This window comes from Cricetulus griseus, chromosome X, assembly GCF_003668045.3.
Source record: "Cricetulus griseus strain 17A/GY chromosome X, alternate assembly CriGri-PICRH-1.0, whole genome shotgun sequence".
Lineage (NCBI taxonomy): Eukaryota > Metazoa > Chordata > Mammalia > Rodentia > Cricetidae > Cricetulus > Cricetulus griseus.
In genome coordinates this window covers 101,671,991-101,694,901 of record NC_048604.1, presented here as the reverse complement: position 1 = coordinate 101,694,901, position 22,911 = coordinate 101,671,991, and the positions used below count along the sequence as shown (strand labels likewise).

General features: G+C 39.3%; 1 protein-coding gene across 24 annotated transcripts in view; it reads left to right on the top strand.

Moving 5' to 3' along the window:
* Nucleotides 1-22,911, top strand: part of LOC103163754 — a 64,643-nt gene continuing 41,732 nt past the window's right edge. For 8 of the 24 annotated variants that reach the window (XR_004771416.1, XR_004771413.1, XR_004771415.1 and 5 more), the window contains exons 1-2: nucleotides 1-188; nucleotides 17,295-18,234. The gene's annotated coding sequence lies outside the window, so the exon portion shown is untranslated. The other 16 variants (XR_004771426.1, XR_004771424.1, XR_004771427.1 and 13 more) reach the window with 14 other exon arrangements.

Sequence of the window (22,911 nt, the reverse complement as noted above, 5' to 3'; positions counted from 1 at the left end):
GCCAAGGACAGAGCTGAGCTCTTAGAGTTCAGATGAAGAGAGTGAGGAGGGATCATATGAACAAGGGGGGGGGGTCAAGATCATGATTGGGAAAACCACAGGGACAGATGACTCCAGCTAGTGGGAGCTCACAGACTCTGGACTGATAGCTGGGGAACCTGCATGGGACTAAACTAGACCCTCTGAATGTGAGTGAAAATTATGTGGCTTGACTTGTTGGGGGGAGGGTCCCTGGCAGTGGCACCAGGACCTATCCCTAGTTCATGAACTGGCTTTTTGGAGCCCATTCTCCATGGCGGGATATCTTGCTCAGCGTTGATATGGGGGGAGGGGCTTGGTTCTACCTCAACTTGGCATAACACACTTTGTTGACTCCCCAAGAAAGGACTTACCCCTGCTGAGGAGTGGATGGGGGGATAGGAAGAGGAGGGACTGGAGCTAGAGTTGGTATGTTAAACGAAAAAAAATTAAATAAAAAAAAGAATGCTTGCTTGCATCCCTTCATGCTTTAATTTCTGGTTCTTTCTGCACTGGCTGTGGTTTGGTGAGCTTCCTGGCCTTAAAAAAACTTAAATGACTTAATATTGCATATTGTTCATAAACTTACAAAACATACTATAGAAAATGATAAACAGCTTATAAATAATTTTTGGTAATTTGTAATTAAGACTCAAATGTCATCATATTAGCACTGATCAGTTAGAATTTTCACTATGTTTGCTTGTTGGTGGTTGGTGTATTTACTTGAGTTAAGGTCTTACTATGCAGCTCAGGTTGGTCTCAATATGATTGCAATCCTAGGATGGCTAGCTGGAGACAGCACAACCAGCTAGACAAAGATATTTTATAAGTAATTTTATCTTAGGCTGAAACTTGGCCAATTTTTCAGTAAAGATGCAGAAAGTAGATATTTTAGGCTTGGGGTATAAGCCACAGAAAAGAAAATGGCATATTCTTTCATAAGACTATTTTAAAATATGAAAAACTTAAAGAGAGGGAGAGTGGGGCTCCATGATCTTATTCTTAAGAAAGTGTTTATTTGCATATAAAGAAAAATCAGTTCTTCTGATAATGACTGATGAGAACTGTTAGTGCACAGGGTCGAAGAACCTGGGCAAAGAAGAACCCTGTTGAAGAATTTTTCCTCAAGGTTTATTCAGGGGGCGACCAACTCATTCTTGCTGGAAAGTTGCCTGGTATATCCCCAAAAACTCAAGTACCAGAAACCTAGGATGATGGATTACCATACATCTGAGACTCAGGAAAAAGTTTTCCCAGAGGAAATCTGGGATCAATTGTCATAAAAGGGAAGAAGCTTGAAATGGGAATGCTCTCGTGAACTTTACCATATAAACATTAAGTTAAAAAAAATCACAGCTGGGGAATTCCAAAGAGAATACAGCAAAATAATATTTTGTGGGTTTTTTCATATTCCTTGACTTCTGTTGAGTCCAGAATCTGTCTTCCTGTTAATAGCAGGCTGTAGCTGAGGAAAGTGTTTATTCATAGGTACATTAGTAATTTTATAGTACAAGTTTATACATCCTCTAGATGTGATAAATGTTGTACATTAATGATGAAACACAGCCCAAACGTTATTACTCAGAAGTCACAGGGTTTCTAATTACTTCCTGGGTTTGCCTGCATGCAACAATGTGGGAACCTAACTATGACTAAGAGGTGACTTGTCCAGACTACTTTGGAAACAGCAAGGAATAAAATGGGACCATTTTTTTTGAGAATTTTGTTACTGGATTATTTAGAGTACCTCACTATTTTCTCTTTGTCATTTCAGCCCTTGATTAATTATTCAGCTAAATTCTATGTTAAATCCCCTCTATTAAATGAACAGATGTATTTCTTTTCTCCATTGCATCTTGATCTTAGATCCTAGATCTGTTGGCTCCTAGGGCTCTTATTTCCTTAGACATGCTGTATATAAACAGAAGGGAGCTTAGTAGCAGGCTTTCCACTTTGCCCAGGGTTGTTGGATCTTCATTGTAATCTATGTACATATAGAATTCCATCCTATAAAGGATAGTCTACATTTTACTCATCCATCTGCTTTCCATTGTAAGCAAAAGAGGGCTGGCTCCTTCCCATAGGGTCACATACTAGCTCATCCCAAGAAGCTCACTTTCTCTTAGATATATTTACATTCTTTAACATAACATGAACATCCCAGATCATCCTCTATTATATTCTCTCATTCAGGGCAGCTTTGTACATTCTATGATTTCGAAAATGACAACTGTGAATTAACAAAACAACAAAAACTGGTCAAATACATATTCACAATATTTAATTTAGTAATTTGCCTGGTGCAATAAGACAGCCAAGGAATCTAGATGAAGTCTTATAAATTATGTAGTATTTTTATACTTTGACCTGTATCTGTATCTGTAAGAGATATGATTATATTCTCAGTAAACATGGGTTTGTAGAGCATGCAAGTCCTATAGAGGGCTAGAGCAAATTTCCTATAATTATTCAGCAGCTGTCATTCCTGCAAACTGAAATTTCAGTGAAACAGAATGTCCCTAGATTATGAAAAGTGGAGGCAATATTCTGGGACTTGGGGACAGGCAATTATAGTAAGGAATGCAGCATATTTAAACAACAAAAAGGAAATACTGCTAGCGCATACAAGGCCAACGTTTTTCAAATCATTCAGAAGACTTTGTAATGTTTTTGGCCCCTCAAGCATTGCTGGTCACATTCTGATTGGATCTTGTTTAATCCTCTACATGTTTTAGTCTGATATCTGATTCCACCATTCTCACCACTATAAAAGCAACCATGCTTGCATACATTAAAAAAAAAAAACCCTTAGGAAAAAAAAAACCCTTAGGCCATGAATGTCTAGTTTTCCACACCCTCAGAAGTATAGAACAGCAAGGAGAACTGAAAAACATGGCTCTTCTCTATAGTTACATTTAAATATTTCATTCAAAACACCAGTACTGTGGCTACCTCTTAGTTATCTACTGCTATAAAATCAACTGCCTGAAATTTTAGCAGCCTAAGCCAAGAAACATGTAGTAGACCAGTTTCTGCGAGTAAAGAATTCAAGAGTCTGGTAGATGGTGGTTCTGGCTCAGAGAGACTCATGAGAGTATAGTTATGCTGTTGAACAGAATAGGCATTACCTATCCACTCCTGAATGTTTTACTGATTTTGATGCTACTGTTAAATGGATTTTTCCTCTTAATTTCCTCTTCAGATCATTCATTGTAAGTATGTGGAAATGAACTGACATTTGTGTATATCTTTTATATCCTGCATCTTTACTGACGTGCCTGATTAGGTGTCTAACAGGGTGTGTGTGTATGTCAGTTTTAAACGTTTCTACATACAATGCTGTGCTAATGTGAACTTAAATCCTTTTACTTGTTCCTTTACAATTTCGATGTTTTTTTCTTCTTGCATAATTGGTCTAGTTGAGCCTTCCTAATTATTATGCTGAACAGAAGTAGCAAGAGTAGGCATCTTTGTCTTCTGATACAAGAAAGAAAAGCTGGAGCATCATCTGGGAGCTTTCCATATGTGCTATGGATTTATTTCTTATATCTAGTTTATTGAGTGTTTTTACTGTGAAAGGGTATTAAATCTTGACAAATATGTTTTTAGTGTAAGTTGAGATAATCATATGATTTCATTTTTTATTCTGTTCGTGTGGTATATCATGTTAATGATTTTCATAGACTAAACCACCCTGGCATTCCAGGAACACATTCCTCTTTGTCGTGGTGTATAATCTTAATAAGGTGTTATTGAATTCAGTTTTCTAGTGTTTTGTTGAGGATTCTTGAGTGTGAGTATGACCCCCATCTTAACTAATTACCTCTCCAACTAAGGTCACATTCTGAGATACTATAAGTCAGGACTTGAACATATCCTTTTTCAAAGTAACAAAATCCAACACAGCATAGTCTCCAAGATAAGAGTCTTTCATTCCCTAGTCTCCGAATTTATATCCTATTACTACTGCAATAGTGCTTTTTATATATTAGGAGCTAGTAAAAAAGACTATCCGTTTGCAATGGGAAGGAATTGCACAAAAGCTGAATATCATAAAGTGTGTACAAGTAGGGGCAATGTTGGAAAATGCCTTATCACATTCATAATTATTAAGGAGAAACCATATGTAGTTGAATTGATTTATTGGGGTTTTATGTATTCATTTGTTTTTGATGCTTGTTTTTGAGACAGACTCCTATATCATCATGCTGAGCTCAAGCTCACTATGTAGCTAAGAGTGACCATGACCTTATCCTCTATCTCCCAAGTGCTGGAATTACAGGCCTGTGTCAACATGCCCAGGTGGATATAGTAGACTTTTAAATTATTTATTTATTTAAAATATGTTTTTAGTTAAAATAGAATTGTATCATTTCCCTCTTACATTCCTCCCTACATACCCTCCCACATACCCTGCCTCCAACCTCTCTCATACCCCCACCCTCAAGTTGATAACATATATATACATGCATGTGTGTGTGCATAAATATATTAATACAATCTGATCAGTCTGCTTTTGTTGTTAGTGTGAATATGGTTTCAAGGCTGACTACTGTGCATTGGACAGCCAATAAGGGGCTTCTTCCTTGGGAGAGGATAATTGTCCTTTTCTTAGCAGTCACTCGTTATTTCTAGATCTTTGTCTAGGGTTGGAACTCCTCAAATTCCCCCCTTCCTCATGTTGTGCTGACTACCAAACATAAAACTATTTTCATTACTACTTCATAACTGTGATTTTATTACTGTTATGAATCACAATGTAAATATGTGATATGCAGGATATCTGATATGTGACCTCAAAGGGGTTGTGACCCACAGATTGAGAACCACTGTTTACAGGCAAAGCATGATGAACATTTAAGAGTAAGAAACTGACTTCCTCTGACAGCTGCTCATGTGAACTTGTTTTTAAATAGTTCTTTTTTAATTAAAAAATTATACATGTTTGTGTGAGCTTGTAAGAGTTTATATGCACCACATTAGCCCACAGAGGCCCCAGAGGGCATTGGTTCCTCTGGAACTGGAGCTTCAGGCAGTTATCGGACTCCATGTGATGTCTGGGACCAGAACCCCAGTCCTCTGCAAGAGCAGGAAATGCTGTTAACTTCTGAGCCATCGCTCTAGCTCCAAACTTATTTCTTCACGAGTGTTCACATTCAGTCTTCTTTTAGGAGATTGGAAAGTAACAAGATGGCTTTTTTTTTTTTTTACCCAATCAAAGATGAGATTCTTTAAAAAATAAGATAGAAACTGAGAATGCTCATTTGAGTGGTTGGATCACACTAGTCTGTGAAAGGTGATTGTTTTTCTTTTTTTCAAGACAGGGTTTTTCTGTGTAACAGTCCTGGCTGTCCTGGAACTTGCTTTGTAAATCAGGCTGACATTGAACTCATAGAGATCTTCCTGCCTCTGCCTCCTAAATGCTGGGATCAAAAGCATATGCCACCACCGCCCAGCTAAAACAGCTGATTGTTAAATGTTGGATTTGGTTAGTTTATTGACAGCATGTTAGTAATAGGAGTTGCAATGTGGGGGGTGGCAAATGCTAAGAATTCATGCTTTTATGATCACACCACTGATTTTTGTTCAAATCAATATTATCCATGATATGCTTATCGGGCTATTTTTAAGGTAGTGGACTTCCCCTAAAGGCCCCACTTTTTTTCATGACATATATAGCCTGTTTGAGAAGGGAAAGCAAACTGGAAGTACCAAACAAAGTAGTATGACATTGATTATGAAAACAACAGGAGTCCAAAGAGGAGAGGGAATCAGGTGGGCACAGGAGAGTTGTCATGGAAATGCTGGCGCTGAGCTAGAGCTCAAAAAGACAAGTAAGACAGGGAAGAGTCCTGGAAAAGTAGTAGCAGGCAGACAGAAGGATCAAATTTACTGCAAATAAGAACAAGGGCTAGAAATCCCAGTGGGTACAAGACTTGCCTTGCATGCTAGCCATGTGTAAAACCCTATGTTTAATTCCCAGCACCACAAAAAGACAAAAACTAAAGACAGAGAATAGAACAAGAGAGCCCAGTGATGCAGGGGTTGCAATTGTATGTGACAGTGGAGTTTTCCAAGCCTTTCCCATATATGACCTCATTCTGATTCCCAGAGGGAGCGTCAGTGAGAACAACTGAGGCCCAGGGGATTGATGCAACACAGCTGGATAAACCTACTGTCAGGACAAAAAACAAAAACCCATCTTTTATTCCCAGGTCAGCCGTCTTCCCACAAGGCAGACCATGTTGACTACACTTTTCGGCATTTTAAAACATGCATCCCAGAAAGGCAACAATGAAAAGTAATATTAAATGAGTAATCTATTCAACACATTTTGGTTTACATTTAATGCATAGGTGATACTCTGGCTGGTTTTAAATGATAGTAAAGAGTAACTTTCAAGTATAATTGCTTTTAGGAGTTCAGATACAATTTCTCTGCAAGACTTCCAACATACCCAAATTCACAGCCTTACTGTATTCAACTCAAAATCTTTACAGGAAACAGAATTATAACCAGAGCTCAATTTCTAAGAAAAAGAAAACACAGAACAAGGGAAAAAATAATCTTATCTAAACTATGAGGGCCGGATTCTTAGGTCCCCTGAGAGTCAAGTTTTCTAAAAGAAATATTTTTGTTCTCCTTCTCATACCATATACTAAGCCTCAAAAAAGGATAAACACAGTCTGAACTTTTGAGTTTAAAATTTTCCAGTAATAGGAACCTGGCAAATACAGTATTGAATGAAAGAAGCCAGATCCAAATGCAATAATACTTTATGATTTCAGGTCTATAAAGTATGAAAATCTGAGCAAAACTTATCTGTGCTGCTGGGAGTAAGATTTATGGCTACCCTTCATGGGGAAGAGTGACAGCATAATGACAGGAAGAGGTCAATGAATCTCTAGGGTGTACCTAAAGAGCGAGTCTAAGGTGTACATACAAAGAGAGTCTCTAGGGTCTACACACTTCGTTTTCCCCAACTGAGTTTCTTTTACACAAATATGGTCACTTTATAAAAGTTCAAAATAACTTCTAAGTATACATACAAATGGTATGTTATACCATGAATGTTATACTTTCATAAAAGGGAATGAAATATTTCTTGCACCCTTAAACAGGATAAAATTGGGTTTAAAATGCCTCAACATATAAAGAATGTATTGGACAAATGATCTCTGACAAGAGAATGATACAATAAACCTTTTATAGTATAATGTATTACAATAAAATTGATAATATTAGGGTCTGGTCCACCTTGGGGCCATTTTCTTATAATTCAACAGATTGGGTTCCTTCTTGTGATCTTAATTAAGGAATATATAATTTCAGATAAAGATGGTACAGGCAGTGCTCATTGTTGCATGAGATTTTCCTGGGAAGACATGAACTAAAGTCTATTCACACCCAGACAAGACACCAACAGAGGAGCAAAATAACAATTCCACTCAGGTCCACCTTGGTGAACTAATGAGTTTATGAAGCCTGCTTTAGGGGCACATGTGAGGGTTTACTCACAAGAATGTAGGACTCTCAAACAATAGCATCACTAAAAATTCACCACAGCATGAGTGACAGCCTACCCAAAATAGATGCCACCCCCCGCTCTGCTGAACTTTCCACAGTGTATACTATAGAACCTCCTTAAACTGTAAGCAGCTAAGGTAAAATTATATACAACTGGGGGGTGCAGAAGAGAGTGGTTGGAATTTCAGTTGAGAGTTTAATGACCCTCCCCACCTCCTCCTATGAGGGAAAGTCAACAGGCCGGTTCTTGTGATGGTCTCTTCAAAGTAATCACAGTTACTTTGATTAAGATGGTAACAGCCCTGTCATGCCTGGAGGATAACATCCAGAAAACACTCATAAACAAGTAAAATAGACATGACTAGGGTGCAATTTACCAAGTGAGATGTAGGGCTCGTTCAATCATACTAACTGATTACTCTTCATAATTTTAGCAGGTATTCTGGATCATGGATTTTTTTTATACCAGAAAGGGGTATATAATTTAAGAGCCATATAATCTTATTCCCTTCTAGGTTTTCAAGCCCTATACTCATTAACATTTTTTGAACTTAGCACTCATATCAAGTTAGATCAATAGACAGTTTTTATATCATGTTGGGTTTACATTCTTAGTGCCTATTCAAAATGTCAGTTAACTTGGAGCAAGCATGTGATCTTTTTCTGTCCCATGGAGTCCACAGTACTTTGGATCCTTTTCAGAGAAAGAGCTTAAATGAATGAATAAAAAAGATAATGTATTTACAATGAAAACCACCCTGTATTACATAAAATTTAGTTGAATGGTATGTATTCTTCTTAATTAAACCACTGCAAGCAAAGTGGTCCAAGGCCTACTAGAAATCATGTTCCTGAAGATCTGATTACAATAAATACAATTTTGAGGCATCTGAAGGCACTAATTTGGAAAAGTAAAACTATGATTTCCATTGCTTACCAATATTTTGGATATTAATAAAGTTGGATGCAGAGCTGGAGGTGTTGCTTAGTGGTAAGGCACTATTACAAATCCCTAGGCTTGATGTACAACATCAGAAAAACAGAACAAACAAACCAAACAGTATGCATCTGGGTCTGGTGGCACAGACTTGTAATTCTAGCACCTGGGAGATAGAGGCAGGAAGCTCAAGAATTTGAGTCCAGCCTGGGTTACATGAAACAGCCTCAAGAAACTGAAACCCAAAACAACAAAAAACACCCCTAAAAACCTGTATGCACATGTCATCATCCACTGTGTAATGAATGTTAAAATCTGATGAAAATTGGGGTATAAATGTTCCTATATGGATTCCCAAGTTAATAGTATTCCCCCGCATTGGGACAAGGTCTTGCTAAGCAAAACTGTCTGGTCTTAAACTCATTAAAGATCTTCCTGCTTCTACCTTCTGAGTGGTGAGACTACAGGTGTGTGTCTCCACACACAGCTCATACAGTCTCCATTCTAATGTATGTTATTGGCCAATGGTATATAAACATTTTACAATAGCATCCTTAAATTTGGTGGATGACTTAAATCATTATCGAATAGATTATGTTGTTTAGGGTACCCAGAATAAAGAACCTTGGGTTTACTATTTTTGTGTTCAAAGAAATTGTGCCTCTACAATATAAGAATAGCAATATGTAGTGATCCTGCTTATATTTTGTTCACAGTAAATTTTATGTTTGTTGATCATAAATCAAAAATATTGTGACTTACGTATTTAGAATTTCTATCTTTTATGATTTATTTTTCTAGTATATGAACCCAATTTTATATTTTATAATTATAAGTTGCTGTATATCATATATATACATGTATACAGTGTATGTATTTATTTTTTCTTTTTTTATTTGAGTTACAAACACAATTGAATTACATGATAATCCCAGTTCCCTTCTCCCTCTAGTGCATGTATTTATAGGAGATTTCATATAAACTTATAAATAAGAGTCATTGTCCTTAGCTTGTGCAAGATGTAGGTTTTTAATTTCTAGATCCTGTGATCTTTCATTAATCCCAACACTTCCATATTATTTCATTATTTTCTTGTAGAATTAACCCAGAAATTACACTTTTAATTCCATAAAAACACATGTAAAAAGGTTATTATTTCTGGGAAGAATGGACAGCCATGTGTTTTCAGGAAGGAGCTTCAGAGCAGGCATGCAGAAGAGACTATAGGGGATCATGTGAGCACTCAGGGGCAGCATCATTCATATATTCTGTGCTAAGTGAGTGACATCATCTCTCTGTGCAGTTGCCTGGCTTTTTTTTTATCTTCATGGATGTAAGGATTCAAAGGTATCTGTGATTGTTCTGAGGCATTAAAAAGGAGGAAAAACTAACTATACTGCTGAAGAGAGCATTGATAAAACAACACTGGTCAAGAGAGCACTGATCCATCTCTATATTGTATTTGGGATTTCCTGAAACAGGTTTTCTAATCTGGGCTGGGTTCAAACTCACTATATAGCACAGGATGATCTTGAACTTCTGTTCATCTTACTTCCATCTTGTTGCCATTACAGGTGTGTACCACCATACTTCTGTGGTTCTGGGCAATCAAAGCCAGGTTTTTGTGAATGCTACCAAAGCATTCTGCCAAGTCAACAGAGCTATATTTCTAGTCTGGAACATTCTTGAAATCTGATATTTCATGTGGAAAATTCTAACGTTAATACTGGTCTGCTTTTGCCCACCAAGCCTACTTCCTTCAAATAAACACACAAACAGAAACCACAGATTAGGTTTCTCTGAGAGCTGAATATTTTTGAAACACATTTATCACCAGGAGTCAAAGCTTATTTTGAGGTTGGAGGAAGGAAAATCTTTTTGTCTTTGTCATATTTCCAAGTATCTGTAAACCCTGGTAGCTAATAGACACATGGATTAGAACTAGCTTGTGCTATAATTAAATATGGATTTGTAGTTATGGGTTGGTGGGGAGTCTCCAGAATACAGAAATTGCCTTTGAAAAATGCTCAATGTAGAATGACATTCAGTCTGCTGGGTGTGCTGGAGCCATGCATGTCTGTGTCCTGTTGTTGAAGGGCATGGGGAGGGCCAACCTGATCTTCTCTTCCATAACAGTTTAATTTCCTCTTCCATTCCAATTTCCCACCCCATTTTAGATGTAATTTTTTTCTTGTGCTCATGTTATTTTTTAGAGTCTTAGAAATGGGGAGATAAATTATAGAGCAATATATCCACTCCTTTTAAAAGTTGTCACAGTGACTGAGATGTCTGTCCCATTCTGCTTTATGAGCTTCATGGCACTGCTTGCATGATGTGAGACGAATCTGTTTGCTGGATTAGAAAGGAGCCTCACAAGGCAGTCAGAGAGAAAAGATGGATGAATTCGCATGACAATTTCCCAGTAACCTTATTTAGCAAATGCTGTGGGTGTGCTTTCCTTCACTGTTCAGCTCAAGAGTGAGCCGGACTGCAATTTATAGGCAATGGCACCCTATATGTGCCCCCCATGTTTCTGCTTCTGTGAATGTGAAATCTACAATAGTGGGCTCCTTCTGACAGGGAAGTCCGCGTTTGATTGCTCTCTCCACTGTTTTGTCTCTATACCTGAAGCAGGAACTGCATTACTCACAGCGGTTTGCTTTGATAATCACCAAAGGCAGTCAGGTCCTTGTAACTTTGGGGTCTGCAAATGAGCTCTAGGCAGCCAACAAGGGGACCCCATGACCTTCAATGCATTAAAACACTTCTTTCTAGCTGACTGTATGCCTTTTATTTGTGAAACCTGAAGCAGGAGGATTTCTGTGAGTTCAAAGCCATCCTAGCTTACAATGTGGCACCCTGTCTCAAAAACACAAACAAACAAGGATGATACCAATAAGCATGCTAACATGGAATGGGGAAAAGTCATGAGGCCTTCGCCTACTACAGGCAAGTGAGGAATCCTGAGAGCAGAAGAAACACTCTTCCCCAGGAAAGAGCACATCCATTAGGTTATCCAGTACCATATGGTCGGTCCGTAAAGTGTGTGTGTTTGTATAACAACAATAAAAAAAGCAGCCATGAATTTTAAAAGGGGCAGGGAAGTATTAAATGAAAGGTACTGGAGGGAGTAAAGGGAAGGGGGAAATGATGTAATTATATTACAATCTCAAAAATTATAATAAAACCCTTTTAAATGAAACAAAACCCTTACAAATAGATTGGGAATGCAGCTCAGTTGGTATTGTGCTTGCTTAGTATGTATGCAGCCCTAAGTTCAGTCCCCAGCACTTCCTAATCAAGGTCTGGTCATGCCTACCAGCAATCTCAGCACTCTGGAGGGATGAATTCAGTGTATCAGAAATATCAGTGTGTCAGGAGTATCAGAAATTCAGGCTCATTCTTAGCTACACAGAGAGGTCAAAGCCACCTGGGATACATGAGATTCCATCTCAAAAAAGTTCTTACCTTGGATTCAAGTATTATACAAGTTATTGGAATTCTCATGACATGCTCATGAGCTGGGGGATGGTGTTTTATAGTGCTGTCAAAGAGACAATGCGTTTACTACTATTAACTGCACTGGTTGCATTTAAGGCTACTATGTTAATGTATTTCTCATCTAGTCTAGCTTATATCCCCTGCACCTTTTGTGTTCAAGTCTCAGTGTCTTCCTGTAGGTAAATGTGACAGAAGATCTAGAAACAGAAGATTCGGAATTACTTATCAAACTGTAAATGTAAATGCCAAAGGAAAAGTACCACTTGATACTCTTTATTCTATTTAGCCCACCCTACACATCATTGTAAACAAAAAATGGCCTAGCAACCTGTATGACTTTGTAATTTTCATGTCACTATTCCTGTAGTATACACCTGAATATTAGCACCAGTCACTGATGGAGAGCTATCCATTATTGTTGGGGATCCCAGTAAGTGTTTTGTATACATTGCCTAATTTAACAGTTTCTTCAGGGTTGCCAGCTGCATTATTTAGATGAAGAGATTACATAAATGACTATAGAATTCATAGGACTGTTCAGCAAATACTCTTCCAATTCCAGGGATCATGTTAGACCTGGTGTTTGAGTGACCCATATTCCACAGTCCTGACCAATGAAATGGTAAAGAACATTCTGGTGCCATTTTCTTTCAGGCTAAGCTGTTAATTGCTGCTCCAAGGTTACCCAAACTCTTTTCCCTTCAGCCATGGCTACTGGAAATATCCAAGATGGTAACTGCCTTATTAGTCTGCTGCCCTCTGTATATACATAGTATAAGGAGTGAACCTGTTTGAAGTAAACCTTTCTAAAACCATATTCAAAAATAAACACTTCATCACCCAATTGGTTTTTGCCACATATTTGATCACAGTCACATAAAGATAGCTAATACACGAATAGTATAAATTCATCTCACATACACCTCCCAAAATTTATAACACCTCTAAAAATTGTTCCAGACTTTGAAGGCCAATCAGTCGCTCAACACAAGGCCTATGGGGACATTTCATATTAAAAACCAAAATATGCCCGGCAGTGGTGGTGCACACGCCTTTAATCCCAGCACTCGGGAGGCAGAAGCAGGTGGATCTCTGTGAGTTGGAGAACAGCCTGGTCTACAAGAGCTAGTTCCAGGACAGCCTCCAAAGCCACAGAGAAACCCTGTCTCAAAAAACACCCCAAATAAATAAATAAATAAAAACAAAAACAAAACACAGTACAAATTTTCACCTTTAATAAAATTCTATTCAGACATTTCCCTAGTGCCTGATTTCTCTGTAAACCTAAAATGTCTCCCTCTATTATGGTATCTCCATTCTTGTTATCATCTATTCCTCCCCTGACTCAAATTTTCTGCTCCCTCATGTCCTCCTCACACCTCCTCTTCTCCCATTCTCATTCACCTAGCTCCCTCTCCCCATTTCCCGTGCTCCCAATTTGCTCAGGGGATCTTGACCCTTTCCCCTTCGCCAGGGGACCATGTATGTCTCTCTTAGGGTCCTCCTTGTTTACTAGCTTCCCTGGCAGTGTGGATTGTAGGCTGGTAATCCTTTACTCTACGTCTAAAATCTGCATATGAGTGAGTAAATACAATGTTTGTCTTTTTGTGATTGGGTTACCTCCTTCAGAATGGTCTCTTCTAGTTCCATCCACTTTCCTGCAAATTTCAAAATTCCATTTTTTTTTCCGCTGAGTAGTACTCCATTGGGTAAATGTACCACATTTTCTCTATCCATTCTTAGGTTGAGGGGCATCTAAGCTGCTTCCAGTTTCTGGCTATTACAAATAGTGCTGCTATGAGCATCGTTGAACAGATGTCCTTGTTGTATGAATGTGCTTCTTTTGGGTATATGCCTAAGAGTGGAATGATGACTGACTTATATGCCACCCAATAACCCTCATCCAGCAGCTGGTGGTAGTAGAAGCAGACACGCACAACTAATCACCCAAATGAACTGGAACCCAAATGCAGAGAAGGACGAGTGAAGAGCAAAGGGGTTCAGACTAGGCTGGTGAAATCCACAGAAACATCTGACCTGAACATTGGGGAACTCTTGCTCCCCAGACTGATAGCTGTAATACCAGCATGGGACTGATCCAGACCCCAGGAACATGGGTTTCAGTGAGGAAACCTCGGACGTCTATGGGACCTCCTGTGATAGTTTAGTACTTATCCCTAGCATAGGTGTGGACTTTGGGAGCCCATTCCATATAGAGGAATACTCCCTGAGCCAAGCACATGGGGGTGGGCCTAGGCCCTATCCCAAAGGATACAATAGATTCTGATGACACCCTGTGGAAGGCCTCACCATCCAGGGGGAGCAGAAGGGATATGTGATAGATAAGGTTTTAGTTGGGGGTGGATGGTAGGGGAGGACGGGAGGGAGAAGGGAACTGGGATTGTCATGTAAAACAATCCTGTTTCTAATTCAAATAAAAAAAATGAAAAGAAAAAAATAAAATTATATTCATTCTTTAAGTTATTAAGTAACTATGCCTTTATAACTTACAATGCATTCTTTTATTCTAGCATACATACATGTGTATGAACTTTGTTATGAAACTATTTCTTAAATAAGAGTAATTTTTTTTGGTTTTTCGAGACAGGGTTTCTCTGTGGCTTTGGAGGCTGTCCTGGAACTAGCTCTTGTAGACCAGGCTGGTCTCAAACTCACAGAGATCCCCCTGCCTTTGCCTCTCAAGTGCTGGGATTAAAGGCGTGCGCCACCAACACCCGGCAAGAGTAATAATTTATTTCAAATATGTCATCAACAGAGGCCCAGCAAATGTCTCTTACAGAAACATTGAATATAGAAATCAGGTATTTAATTGTTCACAGCTGGCAAGGAAATGAATTTAAAACCCTTGAAATCAAGGGTTTTCATTTTATCCTGTTAAATGAAAACATCATTTCTACAATTGTTTAAGTAGGACAGAAACAAAGATAAAAGCATGTTTACTAAATGCTGTGTTCTGAAGAGTACATACATTTCCTTTCTGAGTGATAGATTGTTAGGAGAGTGCCTTGCACAAAATTGGTAAAATGGTTGTATGTTGATGGTAAATTAGCCAAAGTAGTAAATTCTAGCCTTAGTTGATCTATATGACATATATGTATATGTATTCGTATACATATGTATACATGTACATATACATGTATGTATGTATGACATCAGTCTTTAACTTTTTGTATTTCTATGCTAATGTTTCATTGTATTTAAAAAGGGTATAATACTTTTTTTGTTTGTTTTGTTTTTGTTTTTCAAGACAGGGCTTCTCCGAGTAGCTTTGGAGCCTATCCTGGCACTTGCTCTGTAGAATAGGCTGGCCTAAAACTTGACGAGATCCGCCTGCCTCTGCCTCCCGACTGCTGGGATTAAAGGTGTGCACCACCAACTCCTGGTATAATACTTAAAACAAAATAAGTAAACTGCTGATACAGAAGCCGCAAACAGTTGGCATCATTATGCCGGCATAACCTATCCTCCTCTGACTAATACAGGTGACTTCTATATCCTGTAGCTGGTCAATGCAGATACTGCTTGATTGATGGGTCTCAGCCTTAAATCACAGAATAATTATTTCACTTAATATTAATCTGAGACACAAGATTCCCACTCACGTTCTCTATCCTTCTTTTTCCCCTTCTCAACCATTCTTCTTCCTTCTGCCTCTCCCTCTCCAGCATAGATACAAGAGATACCAGGAATGTTCTTGATAATAATTAAAGAAGTGAAAGATAAATGAAAGAGGGTCATTGTGCTGTCTAGGATTTTGGTCAACTTGAAACAAGGTAGCCATTTTGGAAGGGGGGACTCAACTGAGAAAATGCCTACACCAGATAGGCCTATGAACAAGCCTGTGGTGCTTTTCCCTAATTGATCATTGATGTGGGAGGGCCCAACTCACTGTAGTTGATGCCACACTTGGGATGGTGGTCCTGGGCATTCCTGGCACCTCAAAAGACTTGGAACTAGGCATGGTGGCACATGCCTCTAATCCCAGCACTTGGAAGGTAGAAACTGAGTCCAACATATATTACCTAATAAGTTCCAGACAGTGTAGGCTATTTAGTAAGGCCATGTCAAAGAAATAAAGAAAGAATGAAAGAGCAGAAGGAAGAAGGGAGAGAGGAGGGACAGGAGAAGGGAGGGAGGGAGGAGGGAAGGAGGGAGGGAGGGAGGGGAGGGAGGGAGGGAGGGAGGGAGGGAGGGAAGGAGGAAATCAAAGCCCAGTATGGTGGCACACACCTTTAAATCCCAGCACTTGAGAGGCAGAGGCAGGCACGTATCCGAGTTCAAAGCAGTGTGGTTTACATAATGAATTCTAGGCCAGCCAGAGCTACACAGTGAGACCCTGTCTCAAGAAAACAAAACAAAACAAAAACAACAAACAAGTCAACAAACAAAACAGGGATCTGTGCCCACACAGTCTTCACATTTTCCACCAGTAGAATTTAGTTAATGCGGAAACTCCTTCCATACAGTCTGGGCCATCATTTCCTCTAAATATTTTTCATTCATTGATTAATTCTTTAGAAAATAGTTCCCAGGAGTAGTAAAAACTGCTTAATCCAGATGGACTCATTTTATTTTTTTAATGGCAAGTTTAAAATTTATGTTCCAGAATATAACCTTTTTATTGTATGTATGAGACAGGGTCTCATGTGGCCCAGGTTTGCTTCTAACTTGAATGTCTGACCCCTTGCTCCTACCTCTCAAGTGCTAGAATTTTGGGAATGTGCACCATATCCAATTTTATGTGATGCTAGTGATCCAACCCAGGGTTTCATGCCATCTAGGAAAGCACTCTACCAACTGAACTACATCCCCAGCCTTGAAATGGATCTTTTGCAAACAATCTCCCTTTACATTTTGAGATGGAGGATTTGGGGGCAAAGGTGCTACATTTTTTTCCTTCCAACATAATATTTTCATGGGTTATTTGGGAATTTCACATAATGCACCCTGATCACACCCATTTCCCACTTCTCCAAGGTCCTCTCTCCCACCCTTGTGACCTTCGCCTCCCCTCAAAAAATAAGGAAAATGCTTTCTTTAAGGGGCTGGCCACTGGGAGTTTGACCATGCTCCAGTAAGTATATGGGCAACACAAAAGGTGCTACTTCTTAATGGGGTTTGATATACTTTACTCATTTAGCATATCCAAGGAAAAAGGAACAAAATGTATCAGATTGATGCCTTTGACAAACAATCATTTTCTGAAAAGGTATAACCTTATAAGGGACCTGGCTGTGCTGTCTACTTTGTGATAGCAGATGTTGCCATTTGGTGCTTTATCTTTCAGGAAAGGTGGACTTCTTAACTCATCTCAGGCCCAAGGTATCTTTCAACAAGAAGGCATCAGGAGATGACACTACAAGAAGAAGCAAGATGACCGTCAGAGCCCTGTCTCTGTATTTCTGTACAGACCATGAAGTTTCCTGCAGCTTTAGAAATCCAAGGGATCTGCTACTCATGATGCAAAGAGAAAACAGTTCTTCCATTTTCCTCACTCCATTAGCCTTATATATTTGCTCTGCTTTTCCAGACCCTTCTAAAAAGAAAAATGAAAAGAAAAAAGAAAGAAGACCTTTGCTTCTGCATCTACCCCAAACGTGTTTGACAGATCGTTCTTGGGTTTAGGTAGCTACTTCCTCAGGTTAATCACACAATTCCACTCCTACACAACCCAGTCTTTCCTGAGTCTTGTGATTTCACACCCTTACTCAGCTTAGTCATGGAATTACAATCACATTAAATTACCTCCACTTAAGAGGCTTCCTATGCACACACATGCACTCATGTTTCAGCATTGAGCAGAAACTATTATTTAAGCATAATGCATTTATCCAGAGCCCAGAGTCCATGTCAATATTTCTGATGATGTAACTTGACAGCACTCTGTGTGACAATAACAGTAAAATCTGATTTAGCAGCAAGACTCAAGAACCTGGCATCTCTGCATTTAGTTTAATTGTTACCCAACTCATGATGAACTTAAAATGTCCTTTGGTTTCCAACTCTTGGTTTTCCTGCTTTAGTAAGCCCCATGAATTAACTTGCTAAGGGTTTTGCAATAACAGTTTTCTGTCTTGGGTTCGTAATTAGAATCATTAGTTGTCACTGGAAAGGCCTCCAGAACTGGAGATCATAAGATCAACTTTCTTGGTATAGCTGTTGAATAAACCCTGATCCTCTTCCTTACAGGCATTTATTCACACTGCATTTCTCAGCTGCCCTTGAAGGTAGGTATAATCATGTGACTGCAATAAAGATAAAATGGCTCTAGATCTTGCTCATTTAACTCCCCAAGCACCATCCTATAACAGGAATGTTCATCCTGTTACCTAAGATAGATAAGAACTCAGACCAAACTCAAATTGCATTCTTAAACCTAAGAGATTATTTTTGCATGTTTCATAGCTTGATTGAACAGCTCTCCAGCATGAACTGTGTGGATGACAATTATCGTGTTGAACATCAAAAGATACTTCTATTAGAGGGAGACATTTTAGGTTTAAAGAGAAACCCGACACAAGGGAAATGTCTGGAGAGCTACAAAGATAACACCAACTAACAATCTAAGCAACAGAGGACAGGCTACCTTAAATGCCCTCCCCTGATAATGAGAATGATGACTGACTTATATGCCATCCTTATAGCCTTCATCCAGCAGCTGGTGGAAGTAGAAGCAGATAGCCACAGCTAATAAACTAAACTGAATTGGAATCCACTTGCAGAGAAGGACGAGTGATGAGCAAAGGGGTCCAGACCAGGCTGGTGAAACCCACAGAAACAGCTGACCTGAATGAACATCGGGGAGCTCTTGGTCCCCAGACTGATAGCTGGGAAACCAGCCTGGGACTGATCCAGACTCCAGGAACATGGGTGCCAGTGAGGAAACCTCGGAAATTCATGGGGACTCCTGTAGTAGATCAGTACTTATTTCTAGCATAGGTGTGGACTTTGGGAGCCCATTCCACAGAGAAGGATACTCCCTGAGCCAAGACACACAGGGATGGGCATTGGCCCTATCCCACATGATATGACAGACCCTGAAGACCCCCTATTGTTAGGCCTTACCTTCCCTGGGGAGCAGAAAAGGTATGGTATAGGTAGGGTTTTAGTTGGGGGGTAGTAGGGGAAGAGGGAGGGAGAGGGAACTGGGATTGACATGTGAAAAAATCTTGTTTTTAATTCAAATAAAAATGGAAAAAAGGTACTTCTTTTATTTGTAGAATTAGTTATTTTGGGAGACAAGGTCTCATTAGCCCAGTACACTGGCTAGTTTTATGCCAACTTGACATAAGCTATGGTCATTTTGGAAAGGGAAACCTCAGTTGACGAAATGCCACCACCAAATGGACCTGTAGGCAAGCCTGTGGAACATTTTTCTGATTGATGATTGATGTGGGAGGGCCCGGGCCACTTTGGGTGGCCCAGGCCCTATGTTAGTGGTCCTGGGATATATAAGAAAGAAGACTGAGCATGCAAGCCTCTGCATTGGTTGCTGTCTCCAGGTTCCTGCCTTGAATTCCTCCCCTGACTTCCCTGGATGATGGGCTACAAGCTACAAACTGAAATAAACCCCTTCCTCCTCAAGTTGATTTTGGTCATGGTATTCATCTCAGCAATAGAAACCCTAAATAAGAATCCAGTTAGGCCCTGAACTTGCTATGTACACAAGGATGATGGTGATCTTCATTTCTCCATCTCCCAAATGCTAGGATTACAGGACATAGACCTGTACTGCCGAGAGTATTCTTTTTATCCCAAATAGCAATGATACATTTTCATTCTTTAGAATTTGGAAAAGTATTCCACTCTGGCTTGTTATGTCACCTGGCTTGTTAATGTTATAGGAAGAAATCTCCTGTAACAACAGAGAGGATAGAAAGGAAAAACTAAGAGGATATGGAAAAGGAATTGGGCCACTCATGTCCAAGCCTGGTCAAAGCCTTTTATCAGCCAATAGTCAAGAATCTCAACACAGAGTGACAAAATTCACTGTGAAGATAGCATATATAGAAACAGCTTCCATTTTTTCTTTTACTGAAAATAAAATTTTTTTCCTCATATATCTTGATTATGGTTTCCCTTCCCTCTACTTTTCCCAGCTCCCCTTCTCACATATGGACCTACCCCTTTCTGTCTGTCATTAGAAAACAAATAGGTTTCTATGAAAATAAAACAAAAGCTATCACAGCAAAGTTGGACAAGGCAAACCAACATAAGGAAAAAGGAGCTAGAGAAGGCACTAGAATCCGAGACCTGCTTGCTCACACACTCAGGAATCCCATAAAAGCACTGAACTGGAAGGCATAATATGTATGCAATACACCTGTAGGATAAAAAGAGAAGACAAAGAAATATATAAACAAATTAAAAATAAGATAACATCCATTTTTAGGGAGATATTCCAAATAAGTATGAACTGAAACTCCCAGGAGAAAATGAAAAACTGCACCTGTGCTAAAGATTATACAGCACCAAATGACTGAGTTCAAGATTACAGAGAGGTAAAATGCTGCAGATCAGAACCAAGTTATCTCGGGCTATTTTTAGTCTTGTTGAAGGTGTCTGACCTAACATCCTTAGGACTATCTAAACCAGCAGTTCTCAGTTTGTGGGTCACGATTACTTTGGGGGGAGGTGTCAAATGACCATTTCACAGGAGTTGCATATCAGATACTTACATTATAATCCAGGCCAACAGCAAAATTACAGCTATGAAGTAGCAATGAAAATAATTTTATGGTTGGGGTCACTGCAACATGAAGAACTATATTAAAGGGTTGCACCATTAGGAAGGGTGAGTGAGAACTACTGATTTAAACCTTTAAAATGTATTCTTAGTAGACCATTAGTTTCCACACATCCAAAAGCTAAGAATGTCTGCTGATAGGTTCTGACACCCTCAGCAGGTTTCCCCCTTTTCTCTAGCCCGCCTACCTGAGATCCACAGAAATACATTTGGTAAATACCTTGACTTGTGATTTTCTTTTTTCCATAAATAATAAAATTCATTGTAACCACTTCTACAGTGCAACATGTCTTCCCGGGCAACCTGAATCCCTGTTTCTGGGCCATGATTGGTAATATTTGGCTAAAGTATAAACTCTCTTCTACTGTGGTGAAGGATATTTTTGCATCTACATAAGAATGTTGAAGTAGGGGACTGGGGAGATGGAACAACATCCACAGTGGTTCTCCAATTTACAAACACACACACACACACACACACACACAGAGAGAGAGAGAGAGAGAGAGAGAGAGAGAGAGAGAGAGAGAGAGAGACAGAGACAGAGACAGAGACAGAGACAGAGACAGAGAGAGAATGTTAAAATAGCAATGAACCATGCTTCAGGGTCAAGGTACATTCAACCTTTGATTCTAGCCTTACTTTTCCCCCAACTATAAACTTCTAAGAACATTACAAAGAATAATTACCCGGTTTTCAGTCAGGCACATCTCTTAACTCCCTTATGACTTAATATTGTTACAAGGATTATGCTCCACTCTCCCCTTGGCTCTCCAGCACTCTCGAAATCTCTGTTGAATTCACATAAGACAGGGCATAAAGTAGAAGACAGGTAGATTTTATTATGGAACAGCATGAGCCACTTTGAAGACTGGACAGTGACCATTGTGAAGGAAAACACTCACAGGGAGATCTAAACATGCTGACTTACATGTTTATGGAAACTTTACACTATTTTCTGAGGTTTCAGGAACAGGTAGCTTTCCCGTCCAGGTAACTGACAGCCCCCTTTGAATTAATCTTCAAAGAAGAGGATAGCAGTTTGTGTTCTTTACAAGGAAGCCTGCTAGATAATATTCTTAAAACCTTGTTGGAAATTCAGAAACTCATATCTCCTCCTGGGGCAGAGATGAGACTCAGATTCCATTCTCTACATTAAAACTCATGTAACACAGTGGATCTTAAAATTAAGAGGAAACATAACGTATTGTCATAGTTTGAATAAGAATGCCCCCATAGGCTCATATATTTGAATGATTGATCATCACAGAGTGGTACTATTTTAGAGAGATTAGGAGGTGCATTCTTGTTGGAGTAGGTGTGGCCTTGTTGGAGATGTGTGTCATTGAGTGTGGGTTCTAGGGTTGCAAAAAGCCCAAGCCAGCCCCAGTCTCTGTCTGCCTCTCTTCTCCTCTCTCTCTTCTCCCCCCCCTCTCCCTCCCTCCCTCCCTCCCTCCCCGCTCTCTGTGCCTGTGGATCCACATGAAGAACTCTCAGCAACTTCTCCAGTACCGTGTCTGCTGTGTGCCGATGGTACCTCCCGTGATGACAATGACAACTAAATGTGTTCCTTTATAAGAGTTGCCATCCATGTTCTTTACAGCAGTAGAGCACTGAATAAGACATGTGTCTATAAAAATAGTCATGCTTTACCTCTTCTACCTTCACCTTTCCCCCTTTCATGTGGTATTCGAAATCTTTATGTACTTTCCTTTTTGCATCATTTCATTCACTTTCATCTTTACAGCAATATAGGGTGTGTATTTTATTTACATTCACAGGTACAAACAAAACCTGAAGTAGTAAATACTAATGTGCAGGTAAAGCAGTTGGTAGATTCTGTGTTGTATGTGTCTACCAATATGATAGAGGTATGTACATGTATAGGTGTGTGTGTGTGTGTGTGTGTGGTTGAGGTGCATATGCATACTTGGGAGCTTCATATATACAGTTAGGGTACACACATATAGACACAACTATATACATTATAGATATAGACATATGTATGTATATAGTTGAGGGAGTCTGTGTATCCAAGTCCACCCTCTAGGGGTTGTTGGGATCCCAGATGATTACATGGAGGAGATATGCTCTGGAGCCCTGTCTCCCTGATTAGGAAGGTTAGAGTTTTATTTAACCCACTGGTTCACGTTCCAGAGAG